This window comes from Orcinus orca, chromosome 16, assembly GCF_937001465.1.
Source record: "Orcinus orca chromosome 16, mOrcOrc1.1, whole genome shotgun sequence".
NCBI classification, from domain to species: domain Eukaryota; kingdom Metazoa; phylum Chordata; class Mammalia; order Artiodactyla; family Delphinidae; genus Orcinus; species Orcinus orca.
The window spans coordinates 31,969,378-31,986,210 of record NC_064574.1 but is presented as its reverse complement, the minus strand read 5'-3'; the positions used below and the strand labels follow the sequence as shown (position 1 = coordinate 31,986,210).

At 41.0% G+C, this 16,833-nt stretch overlaps 1 pseudogene; it reads left to right on the top strand.

The window, feature by feature from the left end:
• The first annotated feature begins 549 nt into the window (after window positions 1-549).
• Window positions 550-16,214, top strand: LOC101277523 (40S ribosomal protein S20-like; annotated as a pseudogene).
• The last annotated feature ends 619 nt before the right edge of the window (window positions 16,215-16,833 follow it).

The window sequence follows — 16,833 nt, the reverse complement described above, 5'->3', positions numbered from 1 at the left end:
TACTTAGTGTACATTCAAGAACCATTTATTGAACCCCTATTCTGTGTCTAGTGCTATACTAAGAACTAGGAGTTATAGTTGTGATGAAAACAGACAGTATCACTCCCCTAAGTTAGAGTTAAATGGAGGAAATAGATATTAAACAACTATTTACAGAAATAAATAGCCAGAATCCACACATAGTAAGTACTGGGAAGGAGAAGCTCAGGTGTGACAAGAGATCATAAGGACAGGTGTACTCTGGGGAGAACAGAACGGCCTTCTTGAATATATATGGACGTGACTTAGACATAAGTTGGCATTAACCAAGCAGAAAATGGGAAGGCAGGTGCTCCAGAAACAGTAAGAAGAGCATGAGGAAAGTCCTAAGGTAGAAAAGAATTCTGTGAGTTCAGGAAATGGCTGGGGCACAGTGAGCAAGGGAAGGGGGAGAAGGGAACACACAGCATAGGATGCTGGGCCTTGTAGGTCATGTTTAGGACTTAAGGTTATCACTGAAACTCAGTGAAAATCCATCAAAGTTTTCAGCAGGAAAGGGACCTGATCACTATGGCGGTTAAGCGGGGTAGGGTGACCAGTTTGGAGAAGGTGAGCTGAGAGGCTCCAGGGAGAGATGCCCACAGCCTGGACTAGACTAGAGTGGTGGCAGTGGGCATGAGGAGAAGCAGCAGATTTCAGAAGAAGTAGCCATGAGTCTTGCTGATGATTTGGGAGTGGGGAGTGAGGGAAAGGCAAGCCTGACAACCAACTCCCATGTGAATTGAGGTGCCATTTTCTGAGGGTGAGATGCTGGGTAGGCAGCTGGGAGGATGTGTTTAGAACTCAGGGGATTGTGCCGAGCTGGAAATTTAAGTCCAGTGGTCATCAGCATGTAAGTGATACTTGGAACCCTGGGAGAGAGTATAGCTAGGGGAGAAAAGAAAAGAGAGACCACAAGCAAGGCCCAGGCAAAGGAGGGAAAACAGCAAAGTTTCAGGAGAAACCAGAGAGATAGGAGTAACAAAATTGTGGCACCAATGAACTCACTGGAGAAGCTTCAGGGAGGAGGGTCAAGTCTGGGGAACTTTGTTGTGTCGAGTCAGACAAGCCTGCAAATGTGGCTACAGGGAGATGCTGTGGAACCGTGAGGTCTGCTGGCAGCTTTCTCTGTGGGAGGCTTGGCTCGGAGGTGAGGGAATGAAGTGATGAAGACAACTCATTTAAATAAATTTGGTTATTTGCGGAGAAATAGGGCAGCCTCTGGACTGGGAGTCAAAGAGGAAACTGTTTAAGATGAGGGAGATGTTTGAGTGCTAGGAAGGAGCTGGTCTATGGGAGAGAAATCTAGGGTATAGGAGAGTGAGGCGTTAATTACTAGAGGAAAGTTTGCAGTGGTGGGAGCAGGTAGGAGGCAGTCTACAGTCTCCATTATTTGGCCAATGTTGGGCCCATTCACAACAGTGTCCCATGCTAGGGGAGTGAAGAGCAGGGAAGAAGGGGTGGGAGCATTTTAAATGGCATCCAGGCCTGAGTCTGGGGTAGCAGACCCCCTCACTCTCCCAACCCTCTGGATCCTCAGTCCTGTTCTTTGCTGCTGACCCTGGGCAAAAGGTTATCATCCCCAGCTAGTCCTTAGGACCCTACTTCCCATCCTTCACCCTCTCACCCTCCCCAGACACAGCTTCCTCATGCTGTTCTCAGGGTGACTTGTCCAAATAGCTACCCCCTAACTTCTCCATTTCCCCTGTCAAATGATTTCTCACGTCAGCTCTCTATAAAGAGACTTTATTTGAAAGGATTATTGAAGGGAAGAAAAGGTACTATTGAAAGGGAAAGGGAGTGGGGCAGAGGGAAACACTCTGACCATAAAATCCGTGGGTTTCAATGGTTAGGCAAAGAGGGTTTTATCTTTTATAGGGAGAAGGATAGAAAGAACAGGGGTAGGGACATGGGATAAAGGGGAGTGACAACATCAGACGGTGTATCAGAGGATATTTTACGCTGAGGCCAGGATATTCTCAAGAGGGGCTGTATGCTGGTTCAAGTTGAGGGTAGGCAAAATTTCAGGGACCTGAGGGAAGGAGATGATCTTAAGCAAAGTTTGATTAACAAGCACTTTGTTCCTACTGATGATTGGGGGCAAGAAGTTCAGCCAATCACTTATGAGGCAAAGAATGGGAATCTGGAGGGCCTGTGTCTGGCCAAGGTGGGGGTAGCATCTGTGAGTCTTATCTGAGTCTTATGGGAAAGGGATGGTTGGGCTGTGTCTGAAAAAAATGCACAACCTAAAAGTTGAGAATTATATTTTATTTGGCAGATTTTCTGAGGACTAAACCCAGAAAACAGCTTCTCAGATCACTCTAAAGGACTACGCCAAAGAGGTAAAGGAAGAGCCAGGATATATAGAAGTTTTGCAACAAACACCAGGTAGAACATCAAAAGATTACTGTTAATTAAAGAAAACCAGACATCTCAAGTTAATGAATTTAGTGCTTTTCTATGTATGGAAAGATGCAAGAGTCTGGGTTCATTGAAATCATTCCTTTGATACGCATCTTCGCTATCTAGGGCTAATATCCTGCTTCTCTCCATTCTGAATCCCCTCAAGGTGCAGGAGTAGCTGCAGTGGCTGAGGGACTGGCATCAGGCAACCTCCTTGTCTCCATCCTGAGTTCCCTTAGAGCTCACTGTCAATAGTGGTTATAGTGGCTGATGGCTTGATGACCATTCTTCGCTGACATGGCAGGTAACATTTTTCATCCACAGTGCCTCCCCTTGGTAATAAGTTCAACAAATGTTTGGGAGGCTTTTTATGACAAATTTTGTCCCACAGCACCAAGACGGCTCATTCCTAGATCAGGCAAGGATTCTGCTGATATGCCACTCAATGTGCTGATCTTTTTTGGATCAGGCCCTGTTGATAATCTAAAATTCTTTGGCTCTTCTATCTTACTAGTCTATTATGATCCAGGAAATGTTTTACCTTGTTGCTTCTTCCCATATCTAGATTTGCACTATTACAATTACTTTATGTGGAGTTTTTTATATATAATCAACAGTCTCAAGACTTTTAGCCATCATTAATTTTGCTGGAGTCCTGGTTACACATTGGGTAATGCAAAAGACAATCTTATAAACTAGACAGGATAAGTAATAAAGTCATAGTGCAGCAGAGAGAGACACAACGAATAAACAATTTGGAAACAAAGAGAACAAATTAAAACAATAATTAGTATAACTAGTTGTAATCTGGTTGCAGTAAACCATCAAGTCTGCAAGGAGTCAGCTGGAGAAGACAAATTCTGGAATGATCAGGTAGAGAGAAAAAGATACATGTTTTATCTTTGTTTACAAAGGTATACTTATCAACTTGTGTGGGTCACAGCATAAGAGGAAAGGTTTTTCTGGAAAACAAAGATTAAAAGTCAGTATATTTCAGGAATTCCCTGGTGGTGCAGTGGTTAAGAATCTGCCTGCGGGCTTCCTTGGTGGCGCAGTGGTTGAGAGTCCGCCTGCTAATGCAGGGGACACGGGTTCGTGCCCCGGTCCGGGAGGATCCCACATGCCACGGAGCGGCTGGGCCTGTGAGCCATGGTCACTGAGCCTGCGCGTCCGGAGCCTGTGCACCACAGCGGGAGAGGCCATGACAGTGAGAGGCCCGCGTACGGCAAAAAAAAAAAAAAAAAGAATCTGCCTGCCTTTGCAGGAGGCACGGGTTTGAGCCCTGGCCCGGGAAGATCCCACATGCTGTGGAGCAACTAAGCCCATGCGCACAACTACTGAGCCCGAGTGCCACAACTACTGAAGCCTGCATACCTAGAGCCCATGATCCGCAACAAGAGAAGCCACCACAATGAGAAGCCAGTGCACCGCAACGAAGAGCAGCCCCCACTCGCTGCAACTAAAGAAAGCCCAAGTGTAGCAATGAAGACCCAACGTGGCCAAAAATGAATAAATAAACAAATAAATAATCTTATTTTAAAAAGTCAGTATATTTCAGAAAAAGTCATAAAATTATAAATCATATTTATCAGTTCATTCAGTACCATGTAATTAATTCCTGATGATCTGGATAAAATCGGGTTTTCCATTAGAGTTTTGTAAATTTTTTACCCAGTTTAGTGGTATGATCTAAAAGTTATCAGAACTTATATTTGTAAAAAAAAGTTCTTTTTATGAATTTTCTTTGATATCTTCATTTTATGAGTATCAGAGTAAAACAGTGACTGTGTATAAACAGCAAAAGACTACATGGTGAAAGATCTGGTCACAGTGAAATTGACAAGAAACTTGGATATTTCTTGGACATACATTTTAAGATAATAACTAGAATTGTGACTGATAACATTATCCCAGAGCATATCAGATTTTTAAGAATTCCATGTAAATTTTAGAATATCTGTATTAATGACATTTATCCATACAATATATCCAAAAGTTCATCTCCAATCATTTGACAATGCTTCTTAGGTAATTTAACATACAAAATAAACCAAATAATATTAATTTAATATTCCTCTCTGAGATGTCTCAGGGTTCCTTTGAAGCATCTCAGAGTTAGCTAGAGGTCAAAATAACTTGTTAGAATTTGATATTTGAGAAGTTTGTCAAAAATATCAAAAAGGTCTCACAACACTTGATCAGATAGGATCATAGACCACTGTAGAACAATACTTATTCACTTAACCAAAGTGACAAAAGATTTAAGAAACAGAAAACCAAGTACAGATCACTGAAAGGCAAAAGAACTCACACAATCTGTTATCAAAAACAGTATTCCAAGAAAACTTTGTTCTCTTAATAGAGAGATAGGAACCAAGTCCAGTCTTGTACCAGCCTACTTTTAATAACAAAGCCCATTTACCTAATTAAATTTAGTCTAATTCCAGCCTGACTATGTACAAAACTTCTTTTACAGGGCTCCCTTTCTGCAAACCTTCCACAACTTTTTGTGTCCATATTAGTTTGTCCCTTATTTTTTTTATCCAGAAATAACCAGCTTTGGGACAGAATTATTCTTTCCCCTTAACAAAATATATTTCCATACCTTCTTTTGCTGAAAACACACATCCTACTTCTTTGTATATGGAAATGTTCCCCTTATTATCTTTAGTAGATTTAATTACATACTACAAATATTAACCCTTAAAAATCTTAATCTCTAGCAAAAACCAACATGCAGCAAGTAATTGTAAACTGTTTGTCATACTAGCATTTTCTGATTGGAGTATCCCATAACCTCTGAAACATATAATTTCTTTCCTCAATGAGGTACAATATACGTGTCTAATAAACCCAAATACCTTTAGTTTCCCTCTTGTAAGGAGACAAAAGTAGGTAAATTTAGACCTGTTTAGCAATTAAGTTTCCAGTATCTTATCTTATTTGAAGTGACCTAGATATTCAGTGAATTCCCATCAATTAGCAAAACTCTTTACCAAAATCTGGAGAAACTAGATTAGACAGACGTACCCAAAGCGTAAGTATTCCTAAAGAGCTCACCTGAAAATTCTTATCTCATTTACATTTATTTTATAACCTATGAAAATATTACCAAACCAAGCTAATTTTGTTGTTGTTATTGACAAACTCTGTAACAGAAATATCATGAACGTATTGACATTCAGGATACCTAGGTAAATAAAAGTAAAACACGTCTATATTGATTAAACCAATAAGCTTAAACTAGCTTAAGCTAGCATACCAGATGTTGATTTAATATTGTATTTCCTAGATCAGGTGAACCTGAAATTTATTCTGGCCGGGTTCTTTCATATTTAGAAATGTTTAGTTTGTAAGTGCTTACTTTTAAGTCAATTAAATAGAGCTCTTTTATACATTTAATTTTGATAATATTTTCCAGAGGTACAGACATCACATATAATGTACACACAGCCATATAAACAGACAAAACTAGAGATCTCATAGCTTCACTTTAAAAACATTTTTATGGGGAATTCCCAGGTGGTCCAATGTTTAGGACTCTGCTCTTTCACTGCCTGGGGCCGGGGTTCAGTCCCTGGTTGGGGAACTAAGATCCCGCAAGCTATGTGACATGGCTAAAAAATAAATAAATGAATTTTAAAAATAAAAACTTAGTTATGAATCAGGTATTACAATTTAAACTTACTATTTTATAAATAACAGTTGGAATAAATTAAATTTGCTTGCTCAGATGACTAAGACTTTACTGTTTGTGGAAAAGACTTTTCTGATTTGTATTTGTCCTTGATAAACCCTTAAGGAGAATATGAATTAGATTTTGGTTGAGGGAGCCTTTCTACTGGTTTGAGTTTAAAATGCCACCTTTTCCCTTTTTTCCCATTGGTTTCAGGTTCTACCTGATTGAGCTAATTCGGTTCAGTCTCAGGTCACTGTGGGCTGTATTTACATTTCTGATTTGTAGAGATTTGCAAGACAAAGACAGTTGCTTTTAATTCCCCAGAGAGCTGGTCTGTCACATAAATGATATTAAAAGATTGATTTGCCCAAATGTATTTTCTTTAAACCCCACATTTGTTTATTTATTTATTTTTGACTGTGTTGGGTCTTCGTTTCTGTGCGAGGGCTTTCTCTAGTTGTGGCAAGCGGGGGCCACTCTTCATCGCGGTGCTCGGGCCTCTCACTATCGCGGCCTCTCTTGTTGCGGAGCACAGGCTCCAGACGCGCAGGCTCAGTAGTTGTGGCTCACGGGCCTAGTTGCTCCACGGCATGTGGGATCTTCCCGGACCAGGGCTCGAACCCGTGTCCCCTGCATTAGCAGGCAGATTCTCAACCCCTGCACACCAGGGAAGCCCCAAATGTATTTTCTTTAATTTGTTTTTCTATATCAGTGAGAAGATTTCCAACTAAACTGAAATTTCAGAGCTCTGTGTTTTAGCACTTTAGGGTGGGTTTAATTTATCATGCCTTCAAAAACTTGTATAAGGCATTCAACAAAGGCTCTCTTTCTGAGTATACAAGTTAGACCCAGAGCAAAATCTCTATTTTTTTTTTTTTTGCTGTACGCGGGCCTCTCACTGTTGTGGCCCCTCCCATTGCAGAGCACAGGCTCCAGATGCGCAGGCTCAGCAGCCATGGCTCACGGGCCCAGGTGCTCCACGCCATGTGGGATCTTCCCGGACCGGGGCACGAACCTGTGTCCCCTGCATCGTCAGGCGGACTCTCAACCACTGAGCCACCAGGGAAGCCCAAAATCTCTATTATTATTAGCCCCCGAATATTAGCTCTCGGCTTTACTTTATCTTATATGGGCTCAGGTAACCCTATTGGTTTTCTTTAGTATGTTTAATTAATATTTCCCTAGGGGAAGATTCATATGCCCTCTTTTATAATACCAAGCAGGGGAAGCATTCTCCAGTGAAACATGTCTATCCCACAATATAATTAAGCAAAAGTGATGTAACAATCTTGTCGTGGTCTGAACGCAGGTTGGAAAATAATTTCCAGACATAAGGCAGAATGTAAAGGAGATAGAACTTATTAGAGGGAAGGGTCACTGCCAGAACAGCAGGCCAACTTCCTTGTAGTCTGGGAGAGTTGAGCCTGAACATGTGCTATTGATCAGTTTTTGTAGGCGTTGCCCAGGTGGGCTCAGGAATTTCCTAACCTTGGCAACATGGTGGAGAGGGTGATTTAGAGTCCAGTAGGGGGTGTAACGCTGAAACTTTTTCAGGCAGGGACGTCCTTTGTCCTTGATGCACCATTGTCCTTGGAGCATCACCTATCTTATATAAAGCCCATTTAAATATACCAATTTTTATAAATTTTCATCTCAATTTTATCAACTTTTATACTTTTAACGTTAGTTTCCATTCAGATCCAATCAACAAGTGTTGGTCTTACAAGGAGTCCTAGAAGCCTTTCTTTTTATCCTGACCTTTTCATCTATTTTTGTATAAAAGTTTCTGGAGGGGTTGAGCCAAGGTACTCTGGCCCTTTTGTCAATCCTTTAACTTGATTAATTGACCTAAATATCGCCCCAAGTAATTGTTGATCAGGTATCTCTGTAATTTTTTCCCAGCCTTTTAAATATATATATAACTGGGGTAAATAAAGAAGACTTGTTTGGAGCCCTTTATTGTTGGGGGTCAATAGGGGGGTCCCTTTGGCCCATCCAACCTTAGGTAGTATTGTATCAAACCTTTGATTTAATCCCATTAACATCTGTTTTATTTATCTCATTTTAAAATAACCATTTAAAGATTTCTTTATCCATTTGAAATAAGTCCCTTTAAAATTTCTACCTTGTTGGGAAAAAGTGTCTATACTTTCCCTTCAGTATTTTTTTCCCTATTTTCCTTTTAATCAACCTAATTAACATTAATTATTCTAATGTTTTTATTAGCATCTGTAAGATCTGCTGAGGAGAAGAGGAGAACACAAATAAGTCTTCCCAAACTGGTTTTTCTTGCTTGTTTTAAACTAAGGGAGTTCTTAAGTTAACCATTTTATATATATATAAATTTAATATAATTTGATTAATTTTCCTCACAGGTACCAATAAAATAGCTGTTTATAATGAGAGGTCTATAGAAATTTACCAATTTAAAGTTTTTTCAGTTTGAAGGATCCATCATTTGGCTATTAATGAGATATATCTTAATAGTGATTCAAACCAATGAGACACAAGAGGGTTCCCCACAAGAGAGTGTTAAGGATGCTGCCTAAACAAGATCCGGAAAGTTTACTCCAAAAAATACTTTAAGAAAGTAAAGGTCTTTGTTGTACAGGCTGACACAATGAAGGTTAAGATGGCAAAAAGCCCCTGAGAGTTGGTACAGTCACACAAAAGACTACTCAGAATCCCAGTCTATTCAGTTGGCTGCCAAATGTATACCATATGTGTACCATTTTCATGGCAGAGACCAAATTCTCAAAATACACACAGGCTCATGCACACACACACACAACTCCGAAGATCAGGTAGAACATTTACATGTCAAAGACACAGGAAGAGAAATGCAAGTTCCCCCTAGAAGAGCTTTGTTTCTCTAAGGTCAGAATTCTGAAAAGATGTTTTATCAAGACAGTTTTTTCTAACTTAGCTGTGTACACTATAAAATAGCCCCATTTTAGTCATTTTCAGGGCAAAATTTTCTTTAGTTCCCAATTAAGCAAGTACTTGTAAGTGTAAGTTTTGTATGTACGTAAACCTTTCCAGGGTATTGGAGGCTGGCAATATGTTGTCCCTTTTTCTTTTGTTTTGAAAGCCTTGCTCCCCATTCTGAGGTTGGTTTGTTGAAATAAAATCAAAATCACTTGTGAGAATAATGTGATGGGCCAATGTGCTGCTTGTGAGCTTAACTGCTCTACATTTTACCCCAGAGTCATTTCAGCTCCTCTATGTGTCTTGGGTTCTTCCTCTGTTATTATAAGACCACTATGGGTGCCCAGATCATGGAATGGCCAGTTCTTAGACCACCATGGGTGCTCAGATCATGGAATGGCCAGTTCTTATTCATGTCCCTGGCAGAGCAAGCTTTAATTAAAATGAATGGGTTTCCCTATAGGGACTGCAGCATGGTATGAGGACTTGCTTCCACCACTTTTGCGAGTTTCTCAATTACCTGAGGAAGCAATTGCTGGCTGAGAGGAGATGTCCCCTTCTTCAGAGCTGAAAGCTCTCATACGATTTCAGTTTTATTTCAGCAAACTCTATTAAGGTAGCCAATTCAAGGAAAAATGACGGGTCAGTCTTCCCCCTAATTACCCAGTCCAACCTATTCAGTGTTCTTTTAAATGACCAAAGTCTTCCCAGTCTTTCACCTGAGGATAAAACCACCATGTTTAAACTATGCAAAATCTTTCTCAGTGTCTTTCACAGAGGATAGCCCAGGTACTTCTTCTTGAAACTAAATTTCAAGGACAACCTACTCCTCCAGAGAGGAGTTTAACACGACTGAATAAAATTTAGGATTATCAACCAATAATGGGAGATCCATGAACCAGGATAGACTCACCCAAATATGCCTGGACTCTCCGAGGAGGTAGACAGGACCAAGAGACTTCTGCTTGTACCAGGCTCCAGATCCTCGTAGAGTTCAGGCAAAGGAGGGAGATCTGCTCTGGGTCCCTTTGTGGTTGCCAAAATTGTTGACTGAAAAAAATACACAACCTAAAAGTTGAGAATTATGTTGTATAAGGAGGATTTTCTGAGAACTAAAGCTTGGAAAACAGTCTCTCAGATCACTCTGAGGGACTGGGCTGAAGACGTAAGGGAAGAGCCAGGATATATAGGAGTTTTGCAACAAAAACCAGGTAGTCAGGATATCAAAAGATTACTGTTAAGTAAAGAAAACCAGACATCTCAAGTTAATGAATTTAGTGCTTTTCTATGCTGGGAAGATATGAGTCTGGGCTCATTGAAATCATTCCTTTAATATGCACCTTAGCTATCTAGGGCCAATATCCTGTTCTCTCCATCCTGAATACCCTCAGGGTGCACAGTTGAAGGTGGCTGCAGTGGCTGAGGGATTGGCAGCAGGCAACCTCTTTGTCTCCATCCTGAATTTCCTTAGAGCTCACTGTCAGTAGTGGCTGTAGTGGCTGATGTCTTGATGAACACAGTATCCTTTGTTTGCGGATATGGCAGGTAACATTTCTCATCTACTGCTGCACCCCACAGGCCAGCAAGCTCTATAGTTTCCCAGCCTCAAGACCTAAGAAAGAGCCCACAGTCAGCAACAGAGACATCAGTGGTTTATTAGATAGGGGATCTTACATGTCCAAAGCAAGATCCCGAGCAACAGCCTACTGTATATGGCAGATGGCAGGCAGGACATGGCCACAGCCCTTGCTATGGGAGTGGATGTATTACCAGTTATAGGGGGAATTGATTTCAGGTTGGCTCTTTGGTTACCAGGAAAAACAGCAGAAGGGCACGTTCCTCAGAGCCTCTTTGATAAACTTGCAGGGTAGAGCCATTCTGATCTAAAGATTAGAACAATCACTAGGTAGGGTGGGATGAGAGAGTATGGGGGTTAGGGGGTGGGGGGCTGGGTTGTGGGGAACAAGCATATATACAGTTACTGATTAGGCTCTATGGCCAAGAGGGAAGGTCAGTCAGGTGAGTAGGGTGTAGGTCAAGCAGGGGCTGGTCAAGGAGGGGTGTAGAGAGAGCAAGAGAATTGCCATCTTGCATGGTTTCCAGGAAAACAAAAGTGTGAGAGGATTTCTTAACCATTGTCGTTTTCTAGGAGCTCAGGTAAAGTTCAACATTGTTCTTCCTTATCCCTGCCCGCCCCATTCACAGTTCCCATTGCTTAGAACAGCAGATTTGTGCTGGATGTTAAGAAATCTGTCCCTTCATTAATAGCCTCTCAGGGGTGTGAGGCTGCTTAGACCTTTTTACATTATGTGAGGAGAATTGACATCTCCTGGGGGTTTGTTTGAAAGGTCCAGCTTCCAGGCTCAACTGTGAGCCACTAGTGGGGATGGAAGTGTAGGCCTTCAACCTCAGCAGCTTCACTTCTGCAGGCTTCTGCTGCCCTCAGCTCTGTGCCTCTGAGGGTGAGGAGTTGGTTGCCCAGGTAACTTGGCCCTCAGGTGATCAATTCACCCCAGCATGGCTGTAGGTGCTTGACCATCTTCCCCTTTCCATCCTCCTACTTAACTGTACTTAGTTGCTAAGTCAGTGTTTAGTAGGGCTGGGTTGGTATTTAAGGTGAGGGTTCTGGCCATTTTGTTGAGTTACTCAGTTCTCCTGGGTCTCTCCCATGTAAAATGTTGTTAAACTTTTGTTTGATTTTCTCCTGTTAATCTGTCCCATGTCAGCTTAATTCTTAGACCAGCCAGAAGAACCTAGAAGGGTAGAGGAAAATTTTTTCTTCCCTGACAGGATAAATGTACCTCCCAGGTAATTCTAATGGGCACCCAGGGGTGAGACCCAATGCTCTCAATGTTCACTGAGAACAGTGCTTCTCAAGCTGCAGTGTGCCTAGAGGATCTCGTCCAAATGCAGATTCTCATCAGCAGGCCTGGGGTGGGGCCTGGCATTTCTATCAGGTTCCCAGAGGGTACCAGTGCTGTGGTTTTGGGGATTACACTTAAAAGTAGTGAAGTCTAGAACAGAACAATGGCTCCACAGCAGAATCCCAGGGGAGCTTTAAAAGTTACCAATGGCTAGGCCCCATCCCTCATTCTGAAGTAATTGTGTGCAGCGAGGCTCAGGCACTAGGAATTTTAAATGCTCCTTTAGGTGATTCCAATGTGCAGCCAGGGTTGAGAACTGCTGATTTAAAATGATGGGATGCAGTGCTTTTAATAGCGTTGATATCATTCCATGCCTTACCTCCCTTGCTGCTATCTTTTTGCTCCAAACTGAGCCTTCTAAATGCCCCATTCGAGGTTCCAGGATAATCTATGGAAGCCAGAAGTCCCTAAACCACCTTTGTGCATCCCTTATTCCTCCTTCTTCCCAGAAGTGTTCATCAGTGAGTCCTCCTCATTAGTCTGGACAGGGACAAGGTATTAAAGCACTCCCTGAGATAAAGTTTTTGAGAATGATGTGCCGTCCTGATAGAGGTTTGAGTGGTGGATAGGTGCAGAGTCAAAGTCCTCTTTCAGCCTACCATCTCCACTGTGGGCTGCAGCACATTTGGGGGCTTGCTTCTCACTTTCTCGCCTCTGCCCAACTCAGAGCAGGGACCTGTATAGCTCTACCTGACCTCCTCTTGGTCCAGGAGTCCTATCCATGGCATCTGGACCCACTTCAGTGATGCTGACTGGCACTGGCCCAGTGCCACATGCTGCTCAGCTGGATACTCCCTGGGGTGGTGGGGTCCACCTCCCTGCTGGTCTAACCTTGAATCACACTTTTGTAGTCATTTAGCTTCTGACCTGGTCAACAATTCCAGAGCCAATATAGCCTATCAGATGGGTAACCCTACCCTCAGGCCTTAGATTCTCCCCTATCCCTCTCACTGCATAAGAAATCCAACCAAATTTTGAGATAGGATTACCAACTCTGCTTTACCACTAGCTCCCTGCTTCCCAATCCTTGTCACCTCTCCCAGAGTCTCCAATTATTTCTAGGACTGTCTTAATACATAAAAGCTACTCAAAGCAAAATTTGTTGGAAATCAATTTTATTCATTAAAGTATACAATTAGGGCACTTCTAGTGATGGAGGAAAATCAAACAACAATGGGATACATTGCACTGAAAAGGGGGTTTTCTCTGCTGAAGCCATTATTGGAATGAGTGCCATTAATTTTATAAAAAAAGGTATCATATGCAGAAAGGCTCTAACAACCACTTTAGGTGATTTGGAGCCTTTACTGGTTATGAAGTGTGGAAACTGAGGATGGAGAGGCCTGTTGCAGTGTGCCCATTCCCAGACCTGGAATGGGAGAGATCTTTGAAGCTGCACTTATCAGGTGGCTTTGATCCTCCCAGTCCTAGAGATAAAGACAAGATGAGGGAGATATTAATATTATTATTTATACTTATGTAACTTACATTTGGGAACTCTTTTGTAAATTGCTTAAGGCACTACTGATTTATATGTAATTTCACTTCTCATAGCATCACTTCTGGGTGGAGGATAAAGGCTTTAGGTAGTTCCAAGAGTGCTCATTAAGCCAAGTCTAATGGGAACAAATGTTCCCTTTACAGTTTGGCTTTTATGGGAAATTACATCTTTAGTAGAAACTTGTGTGCTTTAGTGACCTAGGATGGTGGTTTTTGAAAGATTTCCCTGTTGAAAACACATATGGAGAATGTATTGGAGTGAGTCACAGGCAGCTTGGAAAAGTGGTGGCCTGGATTATGGTTTTGACAGAGGGTCTCCACTAGGAAAAAAGGTGATTCAAATATAAAATATATCATCATTATTATTTTTTTAATAAGTTTATTTATTTATTTTTGGCTGCTTTGGGTCTTCGTTGCAGTGCACGGGCTTCTCATTGCAGTGGCTTCTCTTGCTGTGGAGCACGGGCTCTAGGCACACGGGCTTCAGTAGTTGTGGCACATGGGCTCTAGAGCTCAGGCTCAGTAGTTGTGGTGCACGGGCTTAGTTGCTCCGTGGCCTGTGGGATCTTCCCGGACCAGTGCTCGAACCCGTGTCCCCTGCATTGGCAGGCGGACACTCAACCACTGTGCCACCAGGGAAGCCTTGATGCCTTTTTTTTAAAGAAAAAAAGAAACAAAACACTTTTTATTTTTGAAATACCTACAAATTCACTAGAAGTTTCAAAGAAATTTACACAGAGATTCCAAGTGGCCTTTACCCAGCTTCCTCCAAAAATAACAGAGTTATAGTACAATATCAAAACCAGAAAATTGACAGTGGCACAAAACACAGAATGTATTCAGATTTCACCAGTTATATATGCACTCCTTAGAACGTGTTTGTGTATAGCTCTAAGTAATTTGATCACATGTGTAACCTCAAGATACTCAACTTACACCATCACTTCAACACTCCCTCATGATAATTCTTTATAGCGCCACCCACACATACCCTAATTCCCATCTCTAACCCTTGGCTACCACTACTCTCTTCTCCATTTCTATAATTATGCCATATATATATGATATTGGCTTTCTTCATTCAGCATAATTTTCCTTAGTATTCATCCAAATTTTTGTGTATATCAGTAATTAATTCCTTTTTATTGCTGAGTCATATTCCATGGTATGAATGTGTCAAAGTTTTTTAACCATTCACCCTTTGAAGGACATCTGAGTAGTTTCTGGTTTGGACAATAAATACAAATAAAACTGCTACAAATATTTGTGTGCAAGTTTCTTTGTGAAAATACATTTTTGTTTCTTTGGGATGATATATGCCTAAGACACAATTGCTAATCATAAGGTAATCCCATTTTTCAGTATTTATTTATTTATTTATTTTTTCGGCTGCACCACATGGCTTGCAGGAATCTCAGTTCCCTGACCAGTGATTGAACCCGGGCCACAGCAGTGAAAGCCTGGGGTTCTAACCACTAGGTGACCAGGGAACTCCCCTGTTTTTCAGTTTTAAGAGGAAATTCCAAATTATTTTCTAGGTTGACTGCACCATTTAACAGCCTCACCAACAGTGTATGAGTGATTCAGTTTCTCTGCATCCTCACTAATATTTAGTATCACTGTTTTTTATTTTAGCCATTCTGATAGGTATATAGTGATACCTCACTGTGGTTTTAATTTGCATTTCTCTAATGCCATATGATGCTGAATATTGTTTCATATACTTACTTGCAACAGAATCTCCTTCAGTAAAGTGTTAATGTCTTTTGCCCATTTTCTAATTTGATTGTTTGCTTTTTTATTGTTGATTTTTGAGAATTCTTTATATATTCTATATACTAGCTCTTTGTCAGATATGTAGTTTGTAAATATTTTTCTCTCTTTTCATCTGCTGCACAGGGAGTTTTACAGAACAAAATTTTAAATTTTTTATAAGATCTAATGTATCAATTTTTGCTTTATGGATTTCCTTTTAAGGTTTGTGCTTTTGGTGTCAAGCCCAAGGACTTGACTTTTGGCCTAGTCCCAAGTCCCAAAGATTTTCTCCTGCTCTTTTCTAGAAAAAATATATAAATGGAGGTTTATTTTTTTGCCAATAGATTTTCAATTCCTTCAGCACCATTTATTGAAAATGAATACATTGGATTCCTTTTGCTACTTTGCTAAAAATTAGGCATATTTATGTAGATTTATTTCTGTGTTGTCCACTATTTTCCATTGATCTATGTATCTACCACTTCACCAATCCCACAGTCTTAATTACTATAGCTTCTTTCTCAAAATTATTTTGTGTATTAAAAAAAAAAAAGCAGCGCTTTGAGGAAGATGCGGTCACCAGTGCAGTGGAGCCCGGGGACTCCCGCTTCTGCACCTGACTCACCACTATTTGCTCTCACCCAGGAGCAAGTCAGTCAGAAAGCTGCACCGCAGTCATAGCCTAGCGGAAAGACTTCCCTGGAGCCAGAGGTAGCGATTCACCGAATTAGAATCACCCTCACCAGCTGCAACACGAAGTCTTTGGAGAAGGTATGTGATGACCTAATCAGAGGCGAGAAGGAAAAGAATCTCAGAGTGAAAGGACTGTTTTGTACGCCTACCAAGACTCTGAAAATAACTACCAGGAAAACTCCTTGTCATGAAGGTTCCAAATGAGGATCCACAAGTGACTCATTGACCTGCACAGTCCTTCTGAGATTAAGCAGATCATTTCCATCAGTATTGAGCCAGGAGTCAAGGTTGAAGTCACCATTGCCGATGCTTAAATCAACATTTTTAATAAATTGATAATCAGCTGTTAAAAAAAGAAAGCAAAATAAGCCCAAAACAAACAATAAGAAGAAAAAATAAAAAGCAGAAATAGATTGGAAAAAAGAAAACAATAGAGAAAATAAGTGAAATAAAAAGCTGGCTCTTTGCATACAAATGGCCACAGGCACATGAAAATTTGCCCAACAGTGTTAATTATTAGAGACATGCATTCAAAACTGCAATGAGGTATCACCTTACACTGGTCAGAATGGCCATCACCAAAAGACTACAAACTATAAATGTTGGAAAGGGTGTGGACAAAAGGGAACTATCCTACACTGTTGGTGGGACTGTTAAGTTTGTACAGCCACTATGGAAAACAGTATGGAGGTTCCTCAAATAACTAAAAATAGAGTTGCCATATGATCCAGCAATCCCACTCCTGGACATATATCCAGACAAAACTATAATTCAAAAAGTTACATGCACCCCTATGTTCATAGCACCACTATTCACAGTAGTATTCACAGGGAAACAACCTAAATGTCTATTGACAGATGAATGGATAAAGAAGATGTGGTACCTGTGTACAACGGATTACTACTCAGCCATAAAAAGGAGTGAAATAATACC